At 37.4% G+C, this 6,780-nt stretch overlaps 1 pseudogene; it reads left to right on the top strand.

The window, feature by feature from the left end:
* Positions 1-698: 698 nt before the first annotated feature.
* On the top strand, positions 699-6,131 carry LOC128931438 (alpha-1,3-mannosyl-glycoprotein 4-beta-N-acetylglucosaminyltransferase B pseudogene; annotated as a pseudogene).
* Positions 6,132-6,780: the final 649 nt, after the last annotated feature.

Genomic DNA, 6,780 nt, shown 5'->3' with positions numbered 1-6,780 from the left:
CTTGGAACCAACCCAAATGCCGATAAATGATAGACTGGATAAAGAAAATGTGGCACATACACACTCATGAAATACTATGCAGCCATAAAAAATGATATCATGTCCTTTGCAGGGACATGGATGAAGCTAGAAGCCATCATTCTCAGCATACTAACCCAGGAACACACAACCAAACACTGCATGTTCTCACTCATAAGTGGGAGTTGAATAATGAGAACACATGGACTCAGGGAGGAGAACATAACTCACCAGGGCCTGTCAGGAAGTGGGGGACAAGAGGAGGGAAAGCATTAGGACAAATACCTAATGCATGCAGGGCTTAAAACCTAGATGATGGGCTGATAGGTGCATCAAACCACATGGCACATATTTTCCTGTGTAACAAACCTGCACATTCTGCTCATATATCCCAGAGCTTAAATTTTTAAAAAATTAAAAATAAAATTATGAAAAACATATATATTTCAGAATGAAATTATCAAGTTGTATACATTGAGTTTGATTAAATTTGGTATATTTTTTAAGAGAAACACCATTGGAATTTTTTTGGTTTTTTAATTTTAAAAAACCTTTTCATTGAGATATAATTGATGAAAGTTGTATGTGCCCAAGGTATTGATAAATGTAAAATGTTTTCCACAATCAAGGTAATTAACATATTCATGTACTTAAGATCGATTCTCTTACAGATTGCACAAATGCGGTACATGATTATTAGCTATAGTTGCTGTGTTATACATTAGGTCTCTAGAACTTACTTAGCTTATAACTGCACATCTGTACTCTTTGATGGGGAGATGTTGATCTGCCCTGATCTCTAAGCCTTGTGACCCACTCTTCTACTATCTGTTTCTACGAGCTCAGTGTTTCAACATTACACGCAGCCAGGCATGGTGGCTCACATCTGTAATCCCAGCACTTTGGGAGGCCAAGACGGGTGGATCATGAGGTCAAAAGATCGAGACCATCCTGGACAACATGGTGAAACCCCATCTCTACCAAAAATACAAAAATTAGCTGGGCGTGGTGGCACACACATGTAGTCCCAGCTACTCAGGAGGCTGAGGCAGGAGAATCGCTTGAACTCAGGAGGCAGAGGTGGCAGTGAGCTGAGATCATGCCACTGCACTCCAGCCTGGTGATAGAGCAAGACTCTGTCTCGAAAAGAAAGAAAAACTAAACAAACAAACAAACAAAAATTACATGTAAGGCAGGGTCACATAGTATTTGTCTTTCTGTGCCTGACTTATTTTACTTAGCATATGTCCTTCAGGTTTATCTATGTTGCTGCAAATGAAATAATTTTCTTTTTTTAATTTTTATATATCTTAATTTTAATTATAACTTTTAAGGCTGAGTAATATCCATTATATATTTCTTTATCCATTCATCTGTTTAAGGACTCCTAGGTTGTTTCCACCTCTTGGCTATTGTAATTCTGGAATGAACATGGGAATGCAGATATCTCTTCAAGATTAGTGATTTTATTTCCTTTCAATATATAATATAACCAGAAGTGGAGTTGCCTGATCATATGGTAGTTCTATTTTTAACTTTTTGGAAACCCTCATACTTCTTTCAATAATGGTCATACCAATTACATCCCCACCAACAATGTATAACAGTTCTCTTTTTTCCCATGTTCTTGGTAACACATTTTATTTATTATACTTTAAGTTCTGGGGTACATGTGCAGCTCATGCAGGTTTCTTACATAGGTTTACATGTGCCATGGTGGTGACTTGCTGCATCCATCACCCCATCATCTACATTAGGTATTTCTCCTAATTCTAGTCCTCCCCAATTCCCCCAGGCCCTGCTATTCCTCCCCTAGCCTCCACCCCTCAGGCCCTGGTGTGTGATGTTCTGCTCCCTGTGTCCATGTGTTCTCATTGTTCAACATCCACTTATAAGTGATAACATGCAGTGTATGACTTTCTGTTCTTGTGTCAGTTTACTGAGAATGATGGTTTCCAGTTTCCATGTCTTGTAAAGGACATGAACTCATCCTTTTTTATGGCTGCATAGAATTCCATGGTTATATATGTGACACATTTTCTTTATCCAGTCTATCATTGATGGGCATTTTGGTTGGTTCCAAGTCTTTGCAAGAAATACTAATCAAAACCGCATTATCACCTCACGCCAGTTAGAATGGCAATCGTTAAAAAATCAGGAGACAACAGATGCTGGAAAGGAAGTGGAGAAATAGGAACACTTTTACACTGTTGGTGGGAATGTAAATTAATTCAACCATTGTGGAAGACAGTGTGGTAATTCCACAAGGATCTAGAAATAGAAATTCCATTTGACCCAGCAATCCCATTACTGGGTATATACCCAGAGGATTATAAATCATTCTATTATGAAGACACATGCACAGGTCTGTTTATTGCGGCACTTGCTAACATTTTATTTTGGCCTTTTTTGTAGTAGCTATCCTGACAGATGTGAAGTAATAGAAATATTGTGGTTTCATCTTTCCTTTATAATTAGCTATGTTAAATATATTTTCATATAACTGCTGGTTATTTGTATATCTTCCTTGGGAAAATATCTATTAAAGTTCTTTGGCAAAATTTTTAGTCAGGTTATTATTATGAATTGCCATTGAGTTGTCAGAGATGATTATTATTTTGGATATTAACTCCTTGTCAGATATAATGTTTGAAAATATTTTTTACTATTCCACGGGTTGCCTTTTCATGTTGTTGATTTTTACAAAGTAAGACCTTTCTGTACATAAATGTTTTAGTTTAATGTAATCCCACTTGTTTATTTTTATTTTGGTTGCCTGTGTTTTAACAACAGTTGATATACAAAAATATTTGCCATGAGCAACATTATGGGGCTTTACCCCTATTTTCTTCTAAGAGTTTTTGGTTACAGATCTTATGTTTAAATTTTTAATCCATTGTGAGTGATTTTTAATTATGCTTTGAAATAAGAATTCAATTTCATTTCTTTTGCATGTGTATATTCAAGTTTTTAAATGTATTTTATTTAACAGACTACCATTTCCCTATTGTGTATTGTTAGCACCTTTGTTGAAGATGGCTTAGTCAAACATGCATAGATTTACTTTTGGGCTTTCTATGCTGCTTAATTGCTCTGTGTGTTTGTTTTTAACAGTACGATACTGTTTTGATTACTGTGGCTTTGTAACATAATCTAATATTATAAAACATGATACCTCCAGTTTTGTTCTTTTTGCTCAAGAATACTTTAGATATTTATTTGGAGGGTTTTTTTTTTTGTTTCACATACGTTTACATTTGTTTTTCTATTTCTACGAAAAAATGATATTGGAATTTTGATAGCAATTGCATTGAGTCTATAGATTGCTTTGAGGAATACAAAGATTTTATGAAAGTATAACACTCATTGGTAAAATAAGCAAATAGTAAAAGTTAGAGTTTCCTAATATTGTAATCCTGGTATATAAATTACTTACATCTCAAGTATAAAGGTGAAAAGACAAAACTTTAAAAATAACTAAGTTAAAATAATTTGGTAATAATTAAAAATATAAAAGGATATAAATTGTGATAAATCTAAACAGACAAATAATAAATAAGGACATTTAATCAGTAATAAAAGTCTCCCAACATAGAGAAGCCTAGAATCTGATGGCTTTACTTGTGAAACTACCAAACATTTAAAGAAGAACTAATACCAATTTTTCTCAAACTCCTTACAAAAATAGAGGTGGAAACAATTCCATAATTATTCTATGAAACCAATAACCAAGATACCAAAGCCAGGCAAGGACACTACAAGAAAAGAAAACTATTGGCCAATATCCCTTATAATTACAGATGCAAAAATCCTCAGTAAAATATTAGCAAACCATTTCAACAGCACATCACAAAGATCATACAGCATAATATCATGGGATTTATCCATAGAATGTACAAATAATTAAACTTATGCAAATATATTATCGTATTAACAGAATAAAAGACAAACATTAAATGAGCAACTCAATAGATACAGAAAAAGTCTTGACAATTTTTAACAACCTTTCATAATAAAATCTCTCAACAATATAGGTATAGAAAGTATGTACCTCAACACAATAAAAGTCATATATCACAGGGCCACAGCTAACATTATGTTGAACAATGAAAAGCTGAAATATTTTCCTCTAATATCAGAAAAAACACAAGGATATCCAGTCCTGCCACTTCTATTCAACATAGTTACTGGAAGTCCTAGCCAGAAAAGTTAGGCAATAAAAAAGAATTAAAAGCAACCAAATTGTAAAGGGGGAAAAAATTAGCACTTTTTATAGATTTTATATATATATAGAGAGAGAGAGAGAGAGAAAGAGAGAGAGAGACAGAGAGAGAGAAATAAACTTTAAAGACTCTACCAGAAAACTGTTAGAACTGATTAACAGATTCAGTAAGGATGCAGAATACAAATATCAAGGCACATAAATCAACTGAGTTTCTAGAAACTAACTGTAAACTACCTGAAAAAGAATTTTTAAAAAACAATCCAATTTACAACAGCATTAAAAAGAATAAAATTTTCAAGAATAAATTTAACTGAGGAGGTAAAACATCTGAAAACTATACACTGAAAACTATAAAACAATTGAAAAACATTGAAGTGGGCACAAACAAGTGGGAAGATACACTATGTTCACGAATTGGAAGCATTAAAATTATTAAAAGGTCCATAGTACCTAAATGAGCAACTTTTTTGTTTGTTTGAGACAGAATTTTACTCTTTTTTGCCCAGACTGGAGTGCAATGGTGTGATCTCAGCTCACTGCAACCTCTGCCTCCTGGGGTTCAAGCAATTCTCTTGATTCAGCCTCCAGAGTAGCTAGGATTACAGGCATGTGCCACAACACCAGGCTAATTTTGTATTTTTAGTAGAGAGGAGGTTACCATGTTGGCCAGGCTGGTCTCGAACTCCTGACATCAGGTGATCCGCCCGCCTTGGACACCCAAAGTGCTAGGATTACAGGTATGAGCCACCATGCCTGGCCCCAAATGAGCAACTTTAAAGATAAAAGCAAGCTATCCCTTTTTATTAATCGATATTTTTATGTACCAGGAATATACCCAGGCTTTCTCCCACTATTTTCAAGGACAAGGACTTTGGAAAGCGGGCACTGTGGAAGGATCATGTGAACCCACCGACAGAGGTGATTACAAGCCTGAAGACACCAACACTTCATCCTGGAGAAAGCCTACCTGCGCGAGGACTTCTGGGCCTTTACCCCCACTGCGGGGGAATTCTTCCTCTTCCGCTTCCGCTTCTTCCAGCCCTTGCCACTGGAGTGGTTTTTCTTCCGCAGTGGGAATATTGAGCACCCAGAGGACAAGCTATTCAACATGTCTGTGGAGGTGCTGCCCTTTGATAACCCTCAGTCGGACAAGGAAGCCCTGCAGAGGGCCGCGCCGCCACCCTCCTGTACCCCAGGAGCCCTGATGGCTACCTCAAGATAGGCTCCTTCTACAAGGTAGTGGCAGAGGGAGAGGTGGATCCAGCCTTCGGCCCACTGGAAGTTCTGTGCCTCTCCATCCAGAAGGACTCCCCTGTGTGGGTGATTCTGAGCCAGATCTTCCTGAAAAAGGCCGACTAACCCTGTGGCCAGCCCTGAAGCCCATGTTCTTGGGGGATGTGGGTACAGCAGTCCCCGGAAGGCCGAATATGGCCCTGCCTGAAGGGTTCTGCCCGGTGCCAGGCTCCGCCCGGCCTGGGGTCCGTCCCTGGCCCGGAGGCCCCAGGAGCTGGTGCTGTCCCCGCCCCGCAGAGCCGTGGAGGAGGCAGGCGGCCCACACACTGCCTGAGGCCTGGAACCATTCGCACCTAGCCTGCCCCAGCCAGGTCGTTTTAGAAGAGCATTTTTTTTTTTTTTTTTTAATGAGACGGAGGTTCGCTCTTGTTACCCAGGCTTTAGTGCAATGGCGCGATCTCGGCTCACTGCAACCTCCGCCTCCTGAATCCAGGCAATTCTCCTGCCTCAGCCTCCTGAGTAGCTGGGATTACAGGCACGCACCACCATGCCCAGCTAATTTTTTTGTATTTTTAGTAGAGACGGGGTTTTGCCATGTTGACCACGATGGTCTCGATCTCTTGGGCGCCCGCTGCCTCTGGCCCGAACACTGGAATGCATATACTGCTTTATGTGCTGTGTTTTTTATTCTTGGATATATTGGATGTTTTCACCTATATACTTCTTTAAGAGCATGACTTGTAATAAAGGGTTAATGAAGAAAAAAAATAGTTTTACATTTTAATTCTGATAAAAATATTTTCTCTCTACTTGATATAAACTACTTACTGGTTTTCTAAATATCTACCAATAAATAGCCAGCAGTAATGATATCTGTCTGTTCCCTGGAAATGCACATCCAGGGATGGTAGTGGAATTTGAGTGCAAACGGATTGCAGTACAAGACACAACGTAAATTAAAAAATTAGATGGGAGCACTGAGAGATTCTATATCATGGGTGAATAATTCAACATTTTATCGAAAACCTCACTGATGTGTTATTTGATTAACTGTCTTTTCAAGATTTTATATAGTACTTTCTCCTGAGAACAATTTTTTTACTTAGTTTTATTATCAAATCAGTAGATAGCATGATTTAATATAGTTTCAATTAAATCTTATTTCATAAATTCAGATTTGTGCACCTTTATAGATCCTGTACATGCATTTAGCAATTCTTGTACCTAGGAAAAAAAGAACTAAATGTGTTTTTTTTTACATTCAAAAAAATTTTATAAAGATGAGACAGTCAATATTATTTTCT

The sequence above is a fragment of the Callithrix jacchus genome, chromosome 2 (genome assembly GCF_049354715.1).
Source record: "Callithrix jacchus isolate 240 chromosome 2, calJac240_pri, whole genome shotgun sequence".
Lineage (NCBI taxonomy): Eukaryota > Metazoa > Chordata > Mammalia > Primates > Cebidae > Callithrix > Callithrix jacchus.
Note: the sequence above shows the minus strand (reverse complement) of the source record. Positions and strands in the feature narration are given on the sequence as shown.